Source organism: Canis lupus, chromosome 15 (genome assembly GCF_048164855.1).
Source record: "Canis lupus baileyi chromosome 15, mCanLup2.hap1, whole genome shotgun sequence".
NCBI classification, from domain to species: domain Eukaryota; kingdom Metazoa; phylum Chordata; class Mammalia; order Carnivora; family Canidae; genus Canis; species Canis lupus.
Window position 1 is genome coordinate 17820250 of NC_132852.1, and position 22318 is coordinate 17842567.

General features: G+C 37.7%; 1 pseudogene; it reads right to left on the reverse strand.

Moving 5' to 3' along the window:
• Window positions 1-22318, reverse strand: part of LOC140604494 (COP9 signalosome complex subunit 3-like) — a 60244-nt pseudogene that overhangs the window by 8725 nt on the left and 29201 nt on the right.

Below are 22318 nucleotides of genomic sequence, written 5' to 3' on the forward strand. Positions count from 1 at the left end.
AGAGAGAGAGAGGCAGAGACATAGGCAGAGGGAGAAGCAGGCTCCACGAGGGGCGCCTGATGCAGGACTCCAGCCAGGGACTCCAGGATCGCACCCTGAGCCGAAGGCAGATGCTTAACCGCTGAGCCAACCAGGCGTTCCCATTGAAGATCTTAGAGCACTGGTAAACTCTTTTTTGCCATTGTCTTAATTTTTCTGTCATTTAAGAACATATTTCTAAAGGAGGGCATGAAATTTACAGCTCACACTTTCCTAAACTTTAAAGTTCTAAATGCATAAACAGTTGTACTTCTACACAATGGAATACTATGCTCCTTTAAAAAAAGATGCAAACTTTTTTTATATTACTATGGAAGAAATTTTCAGGATACACTATAAGCAAAAAAAAAAAAAGGTGTAGAACCATTTTTGTAGCATGAAATCTTTTACTAAGAAACTGGAGAAATAACATATCTGTATATATGAAGAAACATTGAAGGATACAAAAGAAACTCAAAATCATGGTCATTTTCCATTATATCATTTGTATGTCATTTTGATTTTTAAACCATATGACTGCATTGTCTATACAAAAAACTTCACAAAACTTGAATTATTTTTATCTTATTGGATAAAAGCAGAACAAAACATAAACACTGCAAAAGGGGAGCTATTTTTTTCATCTTTCGTCTCATGAAGTAGATTCAGATAGAAAGGGAGAATCTCAGCTTGTTGCTGTGTATTGTCCAATTATTGTCTTCATTTTTATGAGAATGAGGGAATAAAAAGAGAGCTGCTCTTTTAGCCAGGCTACTGTGTGCTATAAAATGACTGTTTTTAGAAGAGTCTTTTTTGTATTTATTCAGAATTAAAACTTCTTTCCATTGGAAACTTCAGCTATAATTGAAGGGCTGCAGATGCCTCTGTCTTCCAGGAGTCCCAGAAACAAAGCAGCAAAGGTACCCTCTGCTTGTTCATGATCATGCTTTACTTGGGCTGCTGTGGTTTTCAGAAGGGGTGACGTTAATGCAGTGAAATAAATCTATTTTGTGTGACACTAAATGTTTTCATTTGCTGTGTAATCATATGCATAATTCCTATTCCTAATGAATCCTGGAGCGAGCTCATAAGAATGTCCACATTTATTGTACAACAGGAAGATATAACAATGCTAATCCTATACAATGCAGGTGAAAAGCAGCAAGCTGGATATTAGTTAACTTTTTACAGTGATCTATATAATTTTCTGAGTTAATTTTTCATATACCTCACTCTTATTTAGGGGAATAATTTATCCATAATACTTATGGCTAATACATGTATCCAAAAATAAAATATATAATCCATAATCCATACATCAAAAACTATAAAAGCTATTGTTACTGCTATTTTTTGACTTTGTGTTTCATGACTTGTTGACTCTAAATATTCTTAACGGATATTGGTAATGGGGTTAGAGCCTAAGAGTTTCTGTATAATCTGCTCCAGAATTTTTAGGACAAAGTATAAGTATCAAGATAATTTGTTAAAATTTGTTGAATGGATTAAGTAGACAGGAAAAAAATGCTTAGAAGAATGGTTAGGAACTGTCTTCTCTGAAAATGAATGACATTTCAATAGGAAAGATTTCTCACAGAATTACCAACCCATCAAGAGTTATATTAACAAAGACTGAAGTGCAGTTCTTAATGGATGTTTATTCCAGTTGACTTACCACCCTAGTGCTTACTTTGATATCTTTCAGTCACTTATTCTGTGCCAATTAAATAAAATTTTAAAATAACTTGATGAACTTTAGCAAAATGGCCATCTCTCTAATTTTGCATAAATTCCTCATGTCTACACATCTAGTCCTACAGGGTTGTATTCTTGTTTTTAAAGTTTATTTATCTATTTTAGAGAGAGAAAGAGAGACAGAGAGAGACAGAACATGAGCAGGGAGGAAGGGGCAGAGGGAGAGGAGAGAAAAAATCCCAGGCTGACTCCATGCTCAGTTCAGCACAGAGCCCCATGTGGGGCTCAGTCTCAACCCTGTGAGATCGGACACTTAACCGACAGAGCCACCCAGGTGCCCCAGAGTTGTATTCTTAGATTTGGAGAAGAGGAATGAAAAGAAGGAATAAGGGTATGTTATTACATTATTTATGACAGCCAACAGCCTTTTGAGTATCAACTATGTAGTCCTACATATTGAATGGCAAAATTCTAAATGTTTTAGCAAATGGTTAAAGATATTCCAAACAATGTTCAAATAAACAGTTACTTCATGTAGTAGGAGTTAATGTCACACAGATCTTGAGTCACTGAGGCATACTGAAGTGCCTTCTGAATCATCAAAGATGCAATTATAGTTGATTTAATTTTAGTGATAAGAATATATTAGTATGAATTTTTTGAAATTTTTGCACAGGCCTAATAATCTCTCTATATAGTTGCTTATGTTAACCAGAATTTTAAGTTCATAGATATTCACATTGGTCACATGTTTGGAATTTTCTGTCCTTATAAAATTTGAAAATAAATGATAACAATAAACAGTGTTGATAATGCTTTAGAAATGTTCTTTTTTTAAAACATTTTATTTATTTATTCACGAGAGACTCACAGAGAAAGGCAGATATGTAGGCAGAGGGAGAAGCAGGCTCCCTGTGAGGAGCTTGATGTGGAACTCAATCCCAGGACCCTGGGATCATGACCTGAGCAGAGGGCAAAAGTTAACTAAGTGAGTTACCCAGTGGGATACCCAGAATGCCTTTTTTAGCTCTTTCATATTTAAATAAGTGATCCTCTCCCAATGGCCCATAGCCCCTTGTACTGCATATTATATGGCAATTAGCTGTTTACATATTCATCTCTTCTCAAAGATATTCAGTATCCTGAGGACAAGGACTGTCTTATTACATATGGGGGGAAGTTAGCAAACAAGGTTTTTATTAACAAGGTATTGAGATATAATTGACATGTAATATCACATTTCATGGCATCATGTATGCCATAATGATCAAGATATGTATATATTGTAAAATGATCATCACAATAAGCCTAGTTAACATCCATCACTACACATGTTACAATTCTTGTGATTTTAAAGATCTACTTGTGATTTTAAAGATCTACTCTTAGTGACTTTCAGAAACACAATACACATTATTAAGGACAGTTGCCATGCTGTTTGAGTTTCATCGAATAATATGAGTTTTATCAAAATATGAAACTTTGAGTTTTGTAGAATGATATATCTGTTGCCCATTTCTATTTCACAAATACCCAGGCTTCTACTCAACAAAACTGCATTGAACTCCTGTGATATGATTGTCAGCATATTAGGCAAGAGCAGGAAAATGAAACAAAAATCCAGAGATGTTTGTGTTTAATCTCCAGTAGTGTCATCTGGGGAAAGACACAAATACATAGATAATTAATTACAATGCAAAGAGATCAGTACAGTCTGGGTCAATGCACTGGGGCAATGGGGATACAGAGAAAGAAAGAACCAAGTGTGGAGATGGAGGAGGGGACACGAGTATAGTCCTAAAAAGTGACCCAAGGTTTGTTCTCTCAGTGAGGAGAGAGCACATGCAAGGTGAGGATCCGTAAGGCCCTCAAAGATGTAGACTGGGAGAAGTTCAGTGGGTCCAGTGGTAGAGTTTGTGGGTGGCCCTGATGGGAGCTGATACTGGACAGGAGGACTGAGTAGATGTGGAGTTTTGGTGCATCTTTGTTCGGTGGATGGCAAAATGTAGATGGAATGGATGTAGATGTAGATGTAGATGGAAATGCAGGACGGAGAAATGAATAGTGTGTTGGGCTGATTAGAAGCAAAGGAGAGTTGCAAGCAAAAAACGCACTTTGAAGCTACTTATACATCAGTAGCACTAGGCAGTTTACGAGGCTATCTATGGCGCTATTTAATCCCTGGGACAGCCCCATGGGTTAGGTACCATTTTCATTTACAGATGAGAAAGGCTTACTGATGTTAAATCACTTGCCCAAATATGAGACAGGCAAATGGTACCATCAGGATTCAAACCCAGATGCTTCTAACTCCAAAGTACATGCACAGAATCACTAAAATCTATGCCTTATACCTAATTTTTTAAATGGATATTACTGGGAATAACAGAGGATATATATAAAAAATGAAAGGATCAGAGGGGATAAAAAACAAAACCAAAAGGAAACAAGGTATTAGTATCTTGGCCATTCTCATTACACATCTTGCGTTCTCTCCAGAGGCACACTGGGAACTCCTGCCATGGAGCCTGGGGATTCTGGGCCCCAGAGTTTGCCAATGATTGCAATAAGTGCATGACGCTGAGGTGATTACTATTGCACTTGTTCTGCTAATGCAATTTTTAACTGAAGGCATCCAGTAGACGCCTTTCATCAACTGTGCAGGTCGAATTTTACCAGAGCCCTAAAACCACCGGAGGAAAAAACAAAACACTGTAAGAGTAGTACAGTGGCATATGCAAATGGATTTAGGTCACCAGAATATGTAATTTTTGGGCAATTTGCCTGATACCCTTGCTATTTTATGTGCTCTATTGTTTGAATATCCATATTATTAGTTTGCTCTCCCCTGGCCTGTGAAATTGATCTTATGAATTTTCTTTTCAATACATTTCAGTAGGTGTTCTAATTTACATTTAAAATATCTGGGCAGTGAAGTGATAGCCTTGAGAGACTCTATTACACTGATACCAGTAAGTATGAGCATGTGCATGTTGTGTTGGGTAATCTCTCAGGGAGGGGTTGGCAAGGGGGCCCAGAAGAGATGAAACCCTCTCAACCATGACTGTATTTAGCCATGTTTTCCTTCATCTGACTTGCCATTTCAATCCTTAAAAAAGCAAGGCGTCAAGTAAATGTTAAGTGCAGGGATTTACTTATTTATTTAATTTTTGGCAGCTGAAAAACATAGTTGGATTAAGTGTGTAGTCCTGAGTTATAAAGCTACTTACATCTATCATCGCACTGGGATGATTTGGTGGCTGGGAGTCTCAATCCACATTTAATTAAACTCCTTTGCTTTTTCAAATGAAAAGCTCAGGAATACACACACACACACACACACACACACCACTGTTTGCTTTTAGTGCAATGCTTCTGTGGCTACCAGAATTAGATTGATTTCACTGCATCCTGACTGATCTATCACAACAGGAAAAACCTTTTTTTTTCTTTTTCCATTTTTGCCTGTGGCCTCTGACTTATTTTATTAGAGAAGAATTTGTAGAATTTGAGTTGTTTGAATACTTTTGAAGGCTCAGCACTCAGATTTATAACCTTGCAAAATTCTAGCAATAATAAATAATGTGAGTAAATAAAATTTTGATCAACTTAGAAGACCTAGAACATTTGATTTTATAGAGGATTTTTTTCTAAAGATTTTATTTATTTATTCATGAGAGACACAGAGAGAGAGAGAGGCAGAGACACAGGCAGAGGGAGAAGCAGGCTCCATGCCGGGAGACCGATGCGGGACTTGATTCCGGGACCCCAGGATCACACCCTGAGCCGAAGGCAGGTGCTCAACCACCGAGCTACCCAAGGATATAGAGGATATTTATAAAATACACAGAAGTTAATGTCAACACTAGGGTCTTTCATGAGGTTCTGAAACATCCAGTAAAGAGCTGAAGAATGTAAGAAAGATTTCAGTAAGTTATGTGCCCCCTCATACCCTCAAGTGAACACAAATACATTATAGCTTGTATTACATGAGAAAGGAAGAAGGGAAGTGTGGTGGGATATGAGTAACTAGAATATGATATATTTTACAGGCAGGACATTATAGATTTTTTTTACTAATTTCCATTTGTATAACAGTATCCTTAAGTTGTCATGAAAATTAATACTTTTGTAAATATCTGTTTTCTGTCACTTCCTTTCATAATACAATTACAAAATAAAATAGCCTATTTCTTTATGACAAAAGATGGCAATTATAAACGCATACCTAAATTTTAAAACTCAAAACATTGACTAAAATTCAGGAAACAAGAAAAAATAGCGTAATATTGTCTGAATTATTGCCACACACCTGACAATGAAAAAATTAAGTTACCAAAATGTTATGATCCTCATGAGAAGGAATTATGCTTCTAGGTAAATACTTTGTCAGTCTACAAGGCTGTTCTAAATACTGTTTTTTTGTTGATATTAATGTAAAAAGTACATGGTTTGTAAGATGAGAACCGATGCAGTCATCCAAACCATTCCTTTGAGTTCAGTTCAGCCCAGGGCTCATTCTAGAATTACATCATAGTTCTAATTACCTAATCAGGTTTAACAACAAAACAAAACAACCAAACAGTTATTGTTCAAGTTGGCCTAGTAATTAAGAGAAATTTTGATTGAATGCTTGAATGATGAAATGAACACACCATATCATCTAAGTCCAATATGTATTTGCAAAACTTTCTCAACTGCATTAATCATGCAAGTATTTTGTCCAGTGTCATCATCATGCATGCAACAAACAAGTGCCAGATTTGGACTGGGGCATATCCTGTAAGGCCAAAGGATCCAAGCCAACATTTGCAGAATCATAAGGAGGCATTGGTTTGGGAACAAGGTCCAATTATACTAAGTTCGTAATCACAGAATGTAAATTAAGATACTGCTTAGTCATGGTTTGTATTTTGGCACTGCATACAGATGACCTGGCTTGGTACAAGGTTGTTGGTCCCAGCAGGGAATATTTAGCCTATTCAAACAGGATATTGTTGGAGAGTTTAATAAAGAATCTATTTACAGAGATGCAGATAGGGCTATGGGGACCCAGGAAAGATATAGAAGCATCTTCGCAGGAGGACAAAGCCATCACTACTCCTCCCACCCTCACCCCCAGCAAAGGTAGGGGGCTGTAAGCTGCAGGGGATGGAGGCTTGAGCTCTGACCTTTGGTATGGGAGGGAACATAGTCATTGCCACCACCCAGTGGAAAAGGAATCAGGGAATAAATATACTAATCTCATTACTCTTGTGTCCTCTGCTAGTCTGCATAATTTTCCATTGGTTGAGCCTAATCAGAAGGCAGAGAGCAAGAGAGACCTTTGATGCAAACCACTGAGATCTCCCGAGGTGCAAAACAGAAAAACGGGTGTGGGGGAGACTGATGGACAAACAGACAACAGTCACACAGCAGATTAGCTAAAGAAGCAGAATGACCAGTGAGTGCCGTGCTGAGCCAAATATCTGTGATAATGATTCCAGCTTTATTTCAAATCTTTATATTTTGCTCTTCATGTATTTTTGTACTCATTTTGATTTTTTATCAAAATTAATTCTCTTATATTAACTTACCTTGAGTACTGAGTTTTCTGATGACTCCTTACGTTTTGTACCTTAGCTATTGCCTGGATCTCCAGGTGATGGGGGGCAACATTCTGTGTTTTGCTTTTTGGTGATTACCTGGAAGTGTATTGTGGGCTTTGTTATGTTTGTGAGTGATTGTTTTATAACTTAAGTTCTGAAAAAATGTGAGCAGAAGTGACACATTTATGACATAAAATCTAAGGAGTTCCCTTGTTTTGAAATAAGCGAGGTTATATCTACTAGTAAACTTTCTCTGAAAGAAAGCTGCTTATCTTTGATTCTGAGTATGATCTGATTTTCTTTTCTTTTATTTATTTATTTGAGAGAGAGCACAAGCAGAATAGAGGGAGGGGCACTGGGAGGTAGAGGGAAAAGCAGACTTCCCCTGAGAATGGAGCCCAATACAGGGTTCCATCCCAGGATTCCAGGATCCCAGGATCCCAGGATCACTGCCCAGCCCAACTGAGCCACCCAGGCGCCCTGACTATGATCTGATTTCTACAGACACCGTGTATTTGAATGAAAGCTTTTGTAATTGAGTTACCAGCAACAATCGATTCTTTGGCTTGCCCAGTAGATTTATTTGTTTAATTTTAAGACTAATGTCTGCCTGTCCACCCCCTAGATTGCAAAATTCATGAAGGCAAGGACAGGGGGTTTTTGAATTTTTGTTTTCCCTCACAACTGTAGCCCCCCAAACTTGCAGATATTAGGCAATCAATAAATATGGGTTGAATAAAGTAAATGAGTTGGTCAAGAGCCATATAGTATAAGAACCACAGATTTTAGATAACACATCTCTTGCTAACAAGGTTTAAGGAAAATAGGACAACAATCTCACTGGTTGATGCAGAGTTTTCGGCTTTCATGATGTGGTTTGTGATGATTTAGAATCAGAAAATTCAGCTTTAGGGGGAAAAGAAATGGAAGAACTCACTGCAGGTGGCCAAAAAGCTTAGACTAAATATACATCTAGAGCATTTAATTTCTCTTGCTAGGGGAACAGGTTGCTCCTAGCTAATCTCCATTTGTCTGTGCCCACTATATACTAGAAAATCAAAGGAGAAACTGTGTAAGAAATCACTTTATGAGTACCTATAAAGATCCTTAAATAAGTGGCTAAATCAAAGAAGGAATTCTTGATGCTGTTACTAGAGTGGGACCATTTAAAATTTCACTACTTTAAATGCCTAAATACCTAAAGCACTGATGTTTCAAATGTCAAAATCCTTTTATTATTTGGAATATCACATGCCCTTTATTAAATTTGGTAGCAACATTCACACTGAATATGGCATGAAGCTAGATGAGCTTAACTTTGGGGAACTAGAAGTTTCTATGTCAGATGGTAATATTTGAGTGTATACTAAAGAAATTCCTCTATGGTACTGCAGTGGTGAGCAACATTTGCCTAATGATCTAATTAGCTTGCATTAGCATTTCCCAAACGTGTTCTTGTAGGATGTTAATAGGTGGTGTGTGGTCTGTATGTGTGTTTGCCTGTGTGTGTGTGTGTGTGTGTGTGTGTGTGTGTTGGGGGTGGGGAGGTGGCTATATGGTCAAATACTTTTGCTAAGTGCTGGGTTAAACAGATTCTTTACTTTATGTCTCCTCAGAGCCAAATATGCTGATTGGAGTCTTGAATCTCCAAGAGTGTTGCGCCATGGTGGTCAGTATATTTGATTCCAAAAGCCTTTTCTCCATAGTATTTCTCAGGGAAATGTTGGTGTATCCAGGAGTAATACTTTCAGTTCTATATTAATTTCCTATTGCTGTTGTTAACAAATTTCCACAAAACTAGTGGCTTAAAACAACACGGATTAATACTCAGTAGTTCCAGAGGCCATAATTCTGAGATGAGTTTTACCAGACTAACATTGAGATGGGGGCAGAGCTGCTTCCCAGAGTCTTCGGGTGAGAATCCTCCTCCTTGCCACCTCTGGTCTCCAGGGGCTGCCTCACGCAACTTCTGTTACTGTTGCCACTTCTCCCTTTTCCCTGAAAAATCATCCAGGACCGTCCTAGAATCACATTTAAATATGTCTCATTAATTTATAATACTTTAACTCAAAATACTATTGTAGTATTGAGCATCTACTCTGTGTGTTACTTTCAGTCATACTCTGTGAAATGCTTCTCTGTTAAACACAGTCCCAGCCCTCAAATCATTTATCACTTAACAGTAGGTATACACCAGGTTCCCAGATGTCCACATCTCAAGGAAGATTGTAAGTGGCCTAAAACAAGTCACAGAAATGACTGAGGATTCAGAGAGCACAACTGGGGAATCACAGTGGGGCTCACAAAGTAGGTGGGGAAATGGGTCTTAACTATGCAGACTGTGACTGGTTAAAATGTGAAGAAGAGGCTAGCAGGGGATAGAAAAATCAGTGCAAAATGAACACCACAGAGCCTGATACACAGAGCATGAAAACATTTTGGAGAAATGCATAAACTCAGTGTTTTGAAAGTGCAGCTGAGAGCCAAGTTGGATTGTAATGCACGAGACGTGTAAAAGATTGGAAAAGCAGGTTGAAGACAGATGGTGTATTTTCTTAATGTTTTAGAATGAGGTAATTTTTCTTAACTTGGTAGGTAATTAATTTGGTCATTTATCATTTTTTTCAACAAATGATTATAAGCACCTAATCCATGTCTGATGCTCTCTAGGTGCAGGAGGTAATGTAACCATGTCATCACTGAGGAAGTGGTAAAAAACAAAACAAAAAAAAAAAAAAAAACGTGGAGTTTTAAAAAGTAAGTGAATAGAATGAATGGGGTACTACTTTGGTTTGCTAGGGCTGCCCTAACAAAGTGCCATAAACTAAGTGGCTTTATAATGACGGAAATTCACGGTCATAGTTCTGGAGGCTAGAAGTTGAAATCAGGATATACTCCCTCTGAAGGTAGAAGAAGAGGATCTGTTTCAGGCCTCTCTCCTGGCTGCTCGTAGCTCCTCGGGTCATGTAATTCCAGTCTTCTTGTACTATTCTCTCTGTGTGCCTGCCTCTATTTCTATGTCCAAATTCCCTGTTTCTCTAAGGACAAAACCATATATAATTGGGGTTCATCTCGATGGCCTCATCTGAACTTAATTTGCCTTAAATACTCTATTTCCAATAAGGTCACATTCACATGTATGGGCTTAGAACTTCAGCATCTTTGGGGGAGCCACAGTTCACCCCATAACAGACTGGAAGAGGGCAAGTAAGGACGGGAAATACTGAACTGTTGCAAGCTTGAGCAGGACAGGAGAATTTGCAGTACCCCCTCAATAAATAACTGGAGCCTGAGTTAGGGTCCTAGCAGTGGAATGGGAAGAAGTACCGGACGCAGTGTGGAGCCTGCATGCCATAGCATTATTTATAATGAATCTATTTTTAAAAACTTCCAAGTAAGCAACACAACCTCTCATTTAAAGTTCATCTGCAAAGATGCAATAGAACTATAAATTTGCTGAAAACGGCAACTCTCCCATCCATTTCTCATCATGATTCTCTTTCTACTATTGACCGGATAATGGAAATAATCAGCACTATCTACACAGCGTAGATATTTTTATTTATATTAAATTGAATTAACTTTTTGTTTTCCCCTGAAATGATAAACATTGCATTTTTAGGTGATTTTTTTTTTCTTTTTCCTATAGACTACATTTCTGACTTTATGTCTTGGCAAGTTGAAGATTTCAACATTGTTTTAAATTTGAATCAAATGCATATACTTTTTTTTAATGTAAGCAGATTGCAATCATCTGGTGGTAAATGTTGTCAAGAATCATGCAGTACTTAAGTCTTTTTCGAGAAGCTTGTCATGCATAAAATCCTTGATGTATGAATTCTTGCAGTCTTGCCTTTCTTAATGAATGTTCTGAGAAGACTTCAAAAAGACAAATTAAAATAAGTTGTGCCTGACATGAATATCTAGGGTACATCAAGAGCTTTTTAATAAATTCATTTAAGGATTCATATAGGCCAAAATATTTTTATTTTCATTCTTAGAACTGATAGATCGTCAATATTCATTAGTGTGGGTGCAAATAACATTATATGGCAAAGATCATCAATGGGAAATAAAAATTAAATTGAGATGTCACATATGTTATGATGAACAATTGTCTCAGTCTTGCATATGAAAATTACACATGAATATCATGCAACCAGTTCTTGGTCACTGAGGAGTGCTCACAATTTCTCCTGAGAAATGTGTTAACTACTTGCCCTCTCTCTTCACATCCTCTTCACCAACTCTTGGCTCCAATCTCTGTTTCTTTGCTTCTGAAATTGCCCAAGGTCACCTCCTAGGCAGCCAGCCAGTCTAAAAGAATCAAAGTAGCTGTTTTACAGGGTTTCGTTCATTGTTATTTTAGCAAACTCTTTCCATGTTCCGTGGTTCCCTCTGACGCACATCTGAGAAGAATGAAATTAGCTCACAGTCGTGCATTTGTATTCTTAGAAATCACTGTTCCTGCATAATTGCCTTATATTCAGAATGATCTGACAAGAATCTTCTCTCTCTTACAATTGAAAGTGGTAAAATGTAGTTTGCCAATTCCTCTGCCAGAGACAAAACTCCAGTCTCTCAAGATTCTGAGCTGGCAAGTCATGAATTCTTACTGCAGACGAAAGAGATTTCAGGAGGTTTAGAAAAGAAGTTGTACAGAATTAGTTAGTGTTCCATTATTTCTTGCCAAATCAAATTTTGCTGAGTTATAATTGCTTCAATTAGAAATAGGTCCCATTTTCCTTGAAATATATACAGATTTGTAACCCAAAGGAATGTTGTTTTGTGCCCTTTCTCTTCTCAACCTCTGACTCTTTCCTTCCCTCCCTCCCTCTCTTTCTTTGTCTCTCCCCATTTGCAAATTTGGTAGGAACTAAAAAAAACAATTTCCCTACTTCCGAATTTTGTCTGTGTCTACACCCTGGCCTACAACTGTTAAATACTCTCAGCCTTTTTGAAAAGGTGATAACAAGGCAGTCTTGACATTTAGTGCAAATTCATCCCCACTGCTGGGAAAACCACTAAAGCTGGGGCCCGCTAATGGTGCATCAATAATCTTTGTGTCATAGGTGAAGACTAGTAAAATTAGCACTTAATGTAGGCAATCTTCCTGCCCTTCCTAAGTAAATTTATGGAAGGAAGTGGATTAGTCTTTCTCTACTCTTGGCTCTTCTACTTTTAATGTCTACTTTCTTCCATGAAGACATCATTCATTTTCATGGATTTCATATCAACGTCTTGGAGGCTGACTTAGTGCCCTCATAAGCTGCCAACCAAGCCTCAGTTATCCGACCTCAATCTAATTTTCTGGCCTCATCTGTTTCCTTTCCCTTTCTCCTCCTTCCCTCTTGCCTCCTTGCCTCTGTTCTCCACACTGATGCCCTTTTACCTTGCTGTGTGCTTGTTATTCTAATGATCTTTGTCTATCAAAAAATGCACTCAGCTCAGTAGCTTTCTTCCTGGTGGAGTCTTCACTTCAAATCCTCTTTTCCAGAGGCATAATAAATTTTCTTTTTTTTTTTTTTTAAACTTCTAAAGCACTTAACTCTATTCTAACATTTAGCATATTTCTTCAAAACTATGTAAGAATTGGGGGCGCCTAAGTGGCTCAGTCACCTAACCGTCTGACTCTTGATTTCGACTCAGGTGTGATCTCGGGGTTGTGAGATCAAGCCTCATATTGAGCTCCATGCTCAGTGAGGAGTCTGAGATTCTCTCTCTTGCTCTCCTTCTGTTCTTCCCCCACGCACGTTCTTTTTCTCTCTCTAAAATAAATAAATAAAATCTTTAAAAAAAACTATGCAGGAATTCATATAGAGTAGATGCTCAATAAATATTTCTTTTTTTCTAGCTTTATTGAGATATAGCTGACACAAAATACTGAATAAGTTTAAGATGTGTTGTTTGATATTTTAGAAAATTACCACCATAGTGTCAGCTAACACCTCCGCCACATCCCATAACTACACTGTTCTCTCTGTAGTGAGAACATTTTAGACTTACTCTTTCAGCAAATTTCAAATATATAATCCAATATGATTAACTATGATCACCATGCTGGATGTGGGATCCCCAGAAAGGATTCATCTTATAACTGGAAGTTTGTATTCTTTGACCAGCATCTCCCTCCTTCCACTCCCTAGTCCATGGTAACCACTCTACTACTCCCTGTCTCTGAGTCAGGCTTTTTTAAATTCTACATATAAATGATAGTGTAAAGTATTAGTCTTTCTGACATTTCACATGGTCTAACGCCCTCAAAGTTCATCCAAAGTTTTCTCAAATGTCAGGATCTCCTTCTTTCTCATGACTGAGTAGCATTCTGTTGCATATGCATACCATATCTTCTTTATCCATTCATACATCAATGGATAATTACTTTGTTTCCATATCTTGGTTATCATAATAATGCTGCAATGGAAAAGCAGATATCTCTTTGAGATTCTATTTGCACTTCCTTATGCTCCTCAATAGCAAAACAAAGAAACAAAAAAATCTGATTAAAAATGGGCAGAGTACTTGAATACATATTTTTCCAAAGAAGATATAAAGAAGACATACAAACTGTCAACAGATTGTATAGACACTAGAACGTCCACAAAACAGTTATGTGTTCAACCAAATGAAATTGTTGTATATCTATAAAGAAGATATACAAATTGTCAATAGATACATGAAAAGGTGCTGGATATCACTTATCATCAAGGAAATATAAATTGGAACCACAATGAGATATCACCTTACCCTCATTTGAATGGCTGTCATCAGAAAGACAAGGAATAACAAGTGGCAATGATGTGGAGAAAAGGGAGCCCTCATGCACTGTTGGTACAAATGTAAATTGGTATAGCCACCATGGAGAACAGTATGGCATTTCTTCAAAAAATTAAAAATAGAACTACCCTATGATCCAATAATTCCACTTCTGGGCATTTATCCAAGGGCAATATTTCTTTAGTTAATGAATTACTTATCTTTTATTCCCAGCACTTTCTTCACCATATTGCCAATGCATTAGAAGTGCCCCCCTCCCTAATACATGGAAGCAGGACATTTCTCTAGAGCGGCCTTGCTCCCTTTCCAGCACACCTACTCATCTACATTGTTTCTCCTCTGATCTTGACTACATTGCAAACTCCTCGAGGTCCCAGTATATGCTATATTTTCAGAGTCTAACACCGTGCCTAGCACACAATAGTCACCTAGTGAGTACAGAATGCATGAGTGAAAAATTCAAAAGGCAGCATGTCCAGTTTCAGGATTTGTGACTGCAGTGACTTTTTCTCTCACTGATGTCTGACCTTACTTCTCATTTGTGTCTCAGTTTAACTTGTGGATAGAGTCGTTTTCCTATCTTACTCTTTTTTCCCCCCTTTGTTTGAAAATATTGTCTTTCCACTGAGCTGTTAACTCATGGAAGTCTTAGAGCTCACATCTTCCTAACCTGCTATGGTGATGCAGGTTCTTAGTGAACAGATTCTTTCCTCTGCAGGAATTACCTCTCAAACAATTGCACTAGAACCTCCACAAAACACAGTTATGTGTTCAGCTAAATGAAATTGTATTATGAGGAATATATGAAAACCCAGGGAAGGTATTGAAGTTCTTATAGAAGGGATCTCAATGGAGTTTCTCATACCACATTAACAACCTCATCAGCAATTAGTCTGATTGGTATTAGATTCAGTTCATAGTCTAAGTTTTCCAGAAGTTTTTGTGTAAAACTATAAATTTGGGAATTTTTACTATGACTCTCATCCAAAACACTGAACATTGGCTAAAGAATCTGAATCTACTATCTATAAAGCCATAATAAAGTTTCTCCAATTTACTGTAGAAAATGAGCAAAAAGTTCAAATCAAAAAATATTTTGTCTCAATTATCTAGTGGTAATGAGAAAACGGATTTTTTTTTTTAACCTTGAAGTACATTTACAATTGACTTCAAAATACCACTTTTCTCAGTTAGGCAGATAAAACTCAATTTACAATTACCTTTTTATAAAGTTGTTCTAATTAGTGGCAATTTTTGTGATGTGAGTACTCAATTATATTGTTTGATTGTCATAGACATTTAATCCTTTTATCCAGAAGCATCCTATATCATGTTTCCAGCTCGCCTTTGTTTTCTGAATGAATAGTGAATAAAATAATCCCTAGAGAATAAAGGATTAGAAACCATAAATTACCTGAAAGATTTAGGGATTTATGCCATTTGAAATATAAACTTAAATGATGTTTCTGTAAGAGGAAAGCAAGTCTAGAAGGTATTCCAGTTAAGTAGAGCTGGTCTGAAAATGCTGAAAAGCTGTGAATTGTCATTTTTGTTTGTTTGTTTCAGGCCTCTATACCTAGAATAATTACCAACACAATGTATGACCAAGCTCAGGAGCCAGAGCAAAAAAATGCAATCAGTTCTATGACAGATTCTTTAAGAAATTATCGAGTTATAGTTCCAGAATTATACAACTTAAACTTATTCTCTGTCTAGGTTACATTTAGATTTGTCCAGGTTCTGTGTTTTTACGACAATTTTAGTGTTTCATTTCTGGGGAAGAAAACAAGGTTGCTGGTCAACTATATTAAATTTTAAACTAGTACATTAGTTAATATAGCTGCATTCCATGTGGCTTATCACATGGTGTGATAGATGGACAGAACAGCATCACTGGCATCACGGGGACATCTATCACTTACTATGTGACAATCAACCGCTTTAAACTTTCTCCTTTATAAAGAAGATATCAATGCATTCCTCATATAATCGTTGTGATGATTACATAAGGCAACATACTTAAAGGGCGCAGAATAATTGCTTAGCATATTTAGGCCATTTTAGAAAGTAGTTACACTTTTATGTACTGAAAAGATTCATTTGCAGCAAAGTCACTGCAAAAGTGCTTAGTCAAATAATATGACTGACTTAATAACTAATGGATTAGACAAGTAAGGGATTTATAGTTCTCATTTAGAAGTTTGGAGTTGATTCAGGACAGAGTCAGCTTCTCATGAATGTTATCAAGGACCTGGATTCCTTCTCTCACGCTGTTCTTAATCCTTGGTTGTGGCTTTTCATCCTTGTGATCACAAGATTGCTCCTGTACTCCCGGTATCACATCTGAATTCCAGACACGAAAAGGGCAAAGAGATAAAGATCCAAAAACCTTCTCCAGGCAGAGATTTTGTTCTTTTTTACTTGTAAAGGTAGTTGCTTCCTAGCAGACTTTCAATTATATCTTTCTTTAAAAAAAAAAAAAAAAGTCTCACCACTTTTAATGCTTTTTAAAAATTATAAATGAGAAAAAGAGCTTTCAGAAATAATTGTATTCTACACATCAGCCCAATTAGTTGTTTTTATCAAAATTTAGTATCATGAGATGACGTTTCGTCTTCCTCACAAATGTTAGAAAGTCATCAGGGTTCAATTCCGTGGTTGTAGTGTTGGTCATTAGAGGAAAGTACACCTTTTCACATCCACCTTCCAAAAAAGCAGAATCGGGAACAAATTTCGATCCCATCAACACAGAAGAATGCCAAAGGTGTGGCACAGCCTTAGCCAGCTTTTAGTTTTCCTAGCATGGCTGTTTCATCAGCAAACTGAAGATTTCTCTCTCAACACCTAACTGATTGGCAAGATCATTTGAATTAATTTGTCTATCATGAAGAATGGTCAGCAGCCAATAACCTGTTTTCCTTCTTGTCTTTAAGAAATAAGTCCTTACTTTGTGCTCCTTTCAAATGTTGGATATGAAGCATCATTTCTTCAACTGTAAACACTTCCAGGTGCTATACAACCTCTGTGAGATGGTCAGGGTGCCGAGGCACTGCTCCCCTGCCACCCACACCTTGGTACCAGCCATTCAGCTGTCCTGGCCAGAAGAGAGAAACTGCTCAACTAGATCTTATTGATGAGAAAAAAAAAAAATACCATATGGTGATTCAACACAAGAGCACTGAGAGCTTTTAGATTTTAAGTGGACACATACCCACGCCTCTCTGTTGCATGTGTTTCTGTGTGGACGTGTTAAAATAATAATAAAGGAAGAACGGGAATTGGACAGTCAGCCAACAGTGTCAGCCACACTCATATTCAAACTATGTATTTTGTGGCTTGTTAGAAGTGGTGCCTAACTATGATCTCAAAAGACAAGCATAGGTAAAATATTTTCAGCCAATTTTGCCTTTCTTCAAGGTACTACATACCATTGTCCAGCCTAGCGAAAAACATTAGAACGCAGCTAGAGTCCTGAGTTGTGGCCTTGGAACTGTCACTAGTTTACTCCTTAGCTTTGTGCAAATTACCTAATTATTCTACATAGCCTTTCTTCTTCCATCAATTGTGGAGTTTGAAAGAGATGATGTCTAACACCACTCTCAGGTCTTAAATTCTGGGGTTTTATGATTGTAATATTTATCTCTTCCCCCTTCAAAAATTTATAATCCCCAAAGCTTAATAAGTTTTTTGGAAAAAATGAGCTCTGATTAAAACAATCATCCAAAAGTCGTTTACTGCTCTTAGAACTATGCTAGGCTGCATATAAGACACAAAATAAAATAAATACCTGCCCAAAGCAAAAACCAAACCAAAATAAAACAAAAACAAAAATAAGACAAGAAAACAAGTTAAAGACACGACCCCACTTATGACACTAAGCACATGTGACGTGGCCAACTATTCACTATTAGTGCAGAAGTTCTGAGAAGAGACAGGTCAGTATGAAGAAGCTTTAGATGACATCATGAATTAAATGGAACTATTTCAGCAGCATTTGAAATAAAATCCAAAGTAGAACGAAAGGATTTGGCTAGAAGATATGAAGTAATATCTCAAACCAAGGGTTACAGCATTAACAGAGACTAGAGGGGAAACACTCTTTTAGGGACCAAGGAAAAAGCCTATCCCAATCAAGTGAGCAAGCATATGTTGGTGACTAATAGGCCATGGTTAATTATAAAGTTTGCACGCCTTCTTCCTGCAATTCTTATTCTTGGGGCACCTGGGTGGCTCTGTCATTTAAGTCTTGGATTCTTAATTTCAGCTCAGGCCCTGATCTCAGGGTGGTGAGATCGAGCCCTGCATAGGGCTCCATACTGGGGATGAATCTGCTTAGGATTGTTTCTCTCTCCCCCGGCCCCTCCCACCTCCTATGCCTGTGCTCTCTCTCTCAAAAAATTCTTATTCTTATGTAAATATCTACTAAGACCAAGGTGCTTCTTCCCCTCCAAGTCTCTCTACAATTTGCATGTGCATGTGCACACACACACACACACACACCCACACACATATTTAGATACAGAACCACCTGGACACAAATTCCTGTGACCCAGAAAGTATAATACGTCACTTCATTTCCATGCCATGTACCAGATTCAGACTCACAATATGTACATTTTGCTAATACTATATCTTGACATAGCTGACTCCTGGATCTTGGATCTTAAGCTAGGGGGAAAAATAAACTTGTCTTATATTCTTTTGTTGGATCTTTAATTATGAACTAATCAATCATGATTTGCAACTTTATTCTTACTCACCCTTATCTAACTGGTCATATCACGTATGCGTTGGTATGAGAGATAGGAGAGGCATGCATAGTATTGCTTCACTGAGCAATGAGAAGAAGCCATTATTGGTACTTGAAGAGAAAGTGGACTGTTGTACAGAGTTTTGTCCCAGCAGCATTTGAAAGAAAAAATAAAATAGTTTAGCATCAGGAAGATGAAGTAAAGGTATTACCTTGGAGTAAAATCATGAGGATCTAGAGTAAGGGAGTGGACTGTGAGCAAAAAAGAAAAACATAGGATTTGAGCTATGGATTGGGAACAAGGACTGAATCAGAATATATATTATGTGTGTTTATGTAAGATGTATGTTTGTACCATATTTATGCATTTCCCACTTGGGCTATATGATCCAGAAGGCTCTAGAATCTGAGATTCCAGCTCAGAAGGTGAGGGCACCAGATCGATGTGATGGAGAAGTGAAGGATGATCCCATGCAGTGATTGTTCATTTCACATAATGCAGGCATTGAGTAGGGAATCTGCCTGGGGATGAGAAGACTTTAACTCTCTAGGCTGCTTAAACTGGGATCATAACAAGAAACCTACAGTGATGCTCTTTAGGTAATTAACAGTTAAAACTAAGGAAATGAACAAAACTTTTAAAAAGTCCTTTGCATTGTAATATTCATGAACCATTTTAAAACTACACTATCTTATCTACAGACTTTATATTTCTGGATGGAATCTACCTAATAGCTTTATAGCCTCAATTTATAAGCCACTCAATTTTTAAAATACTTGACCATCTAAATCCCCATATATTGGTCTGTTGTTAAAAGTTTGACCACCATACACTTAAAAAAAAAAAACAAAAAAAAAAACCTTACTTTTAGTAAGTAATGTAAAAAGAAGGAAAGAAAAGTATGTGAAAGTATTTTCAAATAATGGAGTTATAATTTTAGTTCAAGTTCAATTGTTAAAAATACTTAGAAGATTTTTTAAAGAAAAACGAAAATACCACATTATTATCAGAGGCTTTTAAGCGCTAATTGGGAAACATACCTTTTTATAGTCTAAGTCTCCTCAAATACTTTTTTTTTTCTTTTTAAGTGACTTTTTGACATAATGCTATGGCTTCTCTTTGTAGGTAGAGTAACTTTAGCCGTAAATCCCTGTGGGTTCACATAACACAGACCAAATCAAACTTCATAGCTCCTGGGAAATCATTAAACATTATTGCATCAATTTGCTTGCTACATATGTGGCCTTAGTTAATGTTAGAAGTACTTTTTTTTTTCTATTTCAGGTGATTTTTTTTTCTCCATAGTATTTGAAGGACAGCTTTCATATTTAAAAGCTGAAGTCCAAATATAGTTTATTCTGACAGTGCTTTGTAATATTTTTTGGGTCAAATCGCCCTTTGAGCCAATGATGAAACATTTGTCCACACAATTTTGGAGGGATTCGTGAACCCCAAAGCCAGTCTATATTATTGAGATGAAGACTCCTTTATTTTATTATTATTATTATTATTATTATTATTATTATTATTTTGAGATGAAGACTCCTTTAAACCACACGATTCATTGGTACCTGGTCCATGCAATTGGAGGAGAGCTTCCGGTTGGAATAAACATAAATGTATTCACTAGGACTCTGGAGCACGTGTCCTGAAGACGCTGCTGCGATTTCTCCCCAGAAGTCAAAGCCACAGCCTTATGGAGCTACTGTTGCTGGTGGAAAGTGCTGTAACCTTCATATATGTGGAAGGAATCATTAACCTGTGGTCTCTTGACATTCTTCCCTATTTTTCTGGAGGACCACAGCCCTGAGCATTTCATTCCCTCATTATCCACTTTTCTGTCTACAGTCTGCCACCATTCATGTGACAAATATTAAGTGTCTACTACTTATCAGACCCTTGGGACAAAACAGACAAAACTCCCCGCTCTATGTGACTTACATTCCAGTGGAGATGACAGCAGAAAATAAACGTTAGAGAATGATTAATGCTGTGGAGAGGTAAAAGGTAGCCCAAAGTGCTTTGACACTCCTTCCAACAACAAGTAGGGTGCAAGACCTCCCCCTCAAACTTCTCCTCCCCAGAGACAGATCTCTGTTCACTTTGACCAAGAAACAATTGTGGGAGTGGCTCTGTGCTGGTTTCCAGTCCAAACCTGCAGAGACTTGCTACTTCCTGTCCTGAGCCACTGTGTTAGAAGTCTGGATAATCAGATGGGATTATGTGTAAGATACATCAAGAGTGCATGGAGAGGGACGCAGGTGTGCAAGATCCCAGGCATCCCTGCCAAAGTGCCAGACACGAGAGTGAAGTCTGCTTGGGCCTGGCAGATCCCCCCAGCCACCAGCTGAATAAACTGAGCGACCCCAGTCAATGCCATGTGGAACAGGAGATCTACCCAAGCACGTGGTGCCATAATTTACCACCCAGAGATCATGAACATAATATACTGACTATTGTCTTCAGCCACTGCACGTGAGACGGTTTGTCAGTCAGCAGTACGTGACTGGACCCATGGTGGTCCTCAGAAAGGGAACAAAAATCATGCTTTGTCATTTCAGGCAAGAACTCAGTGCTGCTGCCCATTCTTTACTGAACACTAATTGACTCCTCTTATTTCCAACACCATTGTTCTGGACCTTTCCTATTCTATTCAAACTCAAAACACATCCTTCACTCCCCTTACAATCATCGTAAGACCCGCCTTTCCCTAAATGAAAATATAAACGGTGTCTTTGTCTGATATTGAATTATCCGTATTAACCTTTTCTACCCTGCTTTACCTCAGAGTCCTGTGTCTTCACTCATGTTCTCCTCTTACTCTCCTGTCTTAGAGGAAACAATCTACACCAATTTCCAAAGTTCATTCTTCCACTTTGCCTGCAATCTCTATCTCCCTGGTCTCCCTAGTTTCGCCTGGTGGTAGCTTCTTCTTCTTCTCCACCCCTGACTGGTCCTAAGTCTACAAGTGGCCTTTACTCAGTTCTCATCCGGTTTCACAGAGGCAACATTCCTCTTGAAATATGTGCTCTCCTGGATTTTTTTAGATCCTGAATTTTAAACCATCTTTCCCAAATCAAATATTATACCATGTGATTCTCTTTCTCATGAACCATCAGTGGCTCCCAGTTACCCTCTATTTTTTTTCTTTTTTTCTTTTTTTAGGTTTTATTTATTTATGATAGTCACAGAGAGAGAAAGAGAGGCAGAGACACAGGCAGAGGGAGAAGCAGGCTCCATGCCCCGGGAGCCCGATGTGGGATTCGATCCTGGGTCTCCAGGATCGCGCCCTGGGCCAAAGGCAGGCGCCAAACCGCTGCGCCACCCAGGGATCCCTACCCTCTAAATGATACCATATGCTTAACTCTCCACAAACAACCGCACTTTGTTTCTCTTGTCTTGTTTTAGAGGCTTTTATTCAGCTGAATGTTTCAGACATCTCTGCTTCCTTTCATGTTGAATCTTCATTTTAAAAATTTTCCTCCCTTC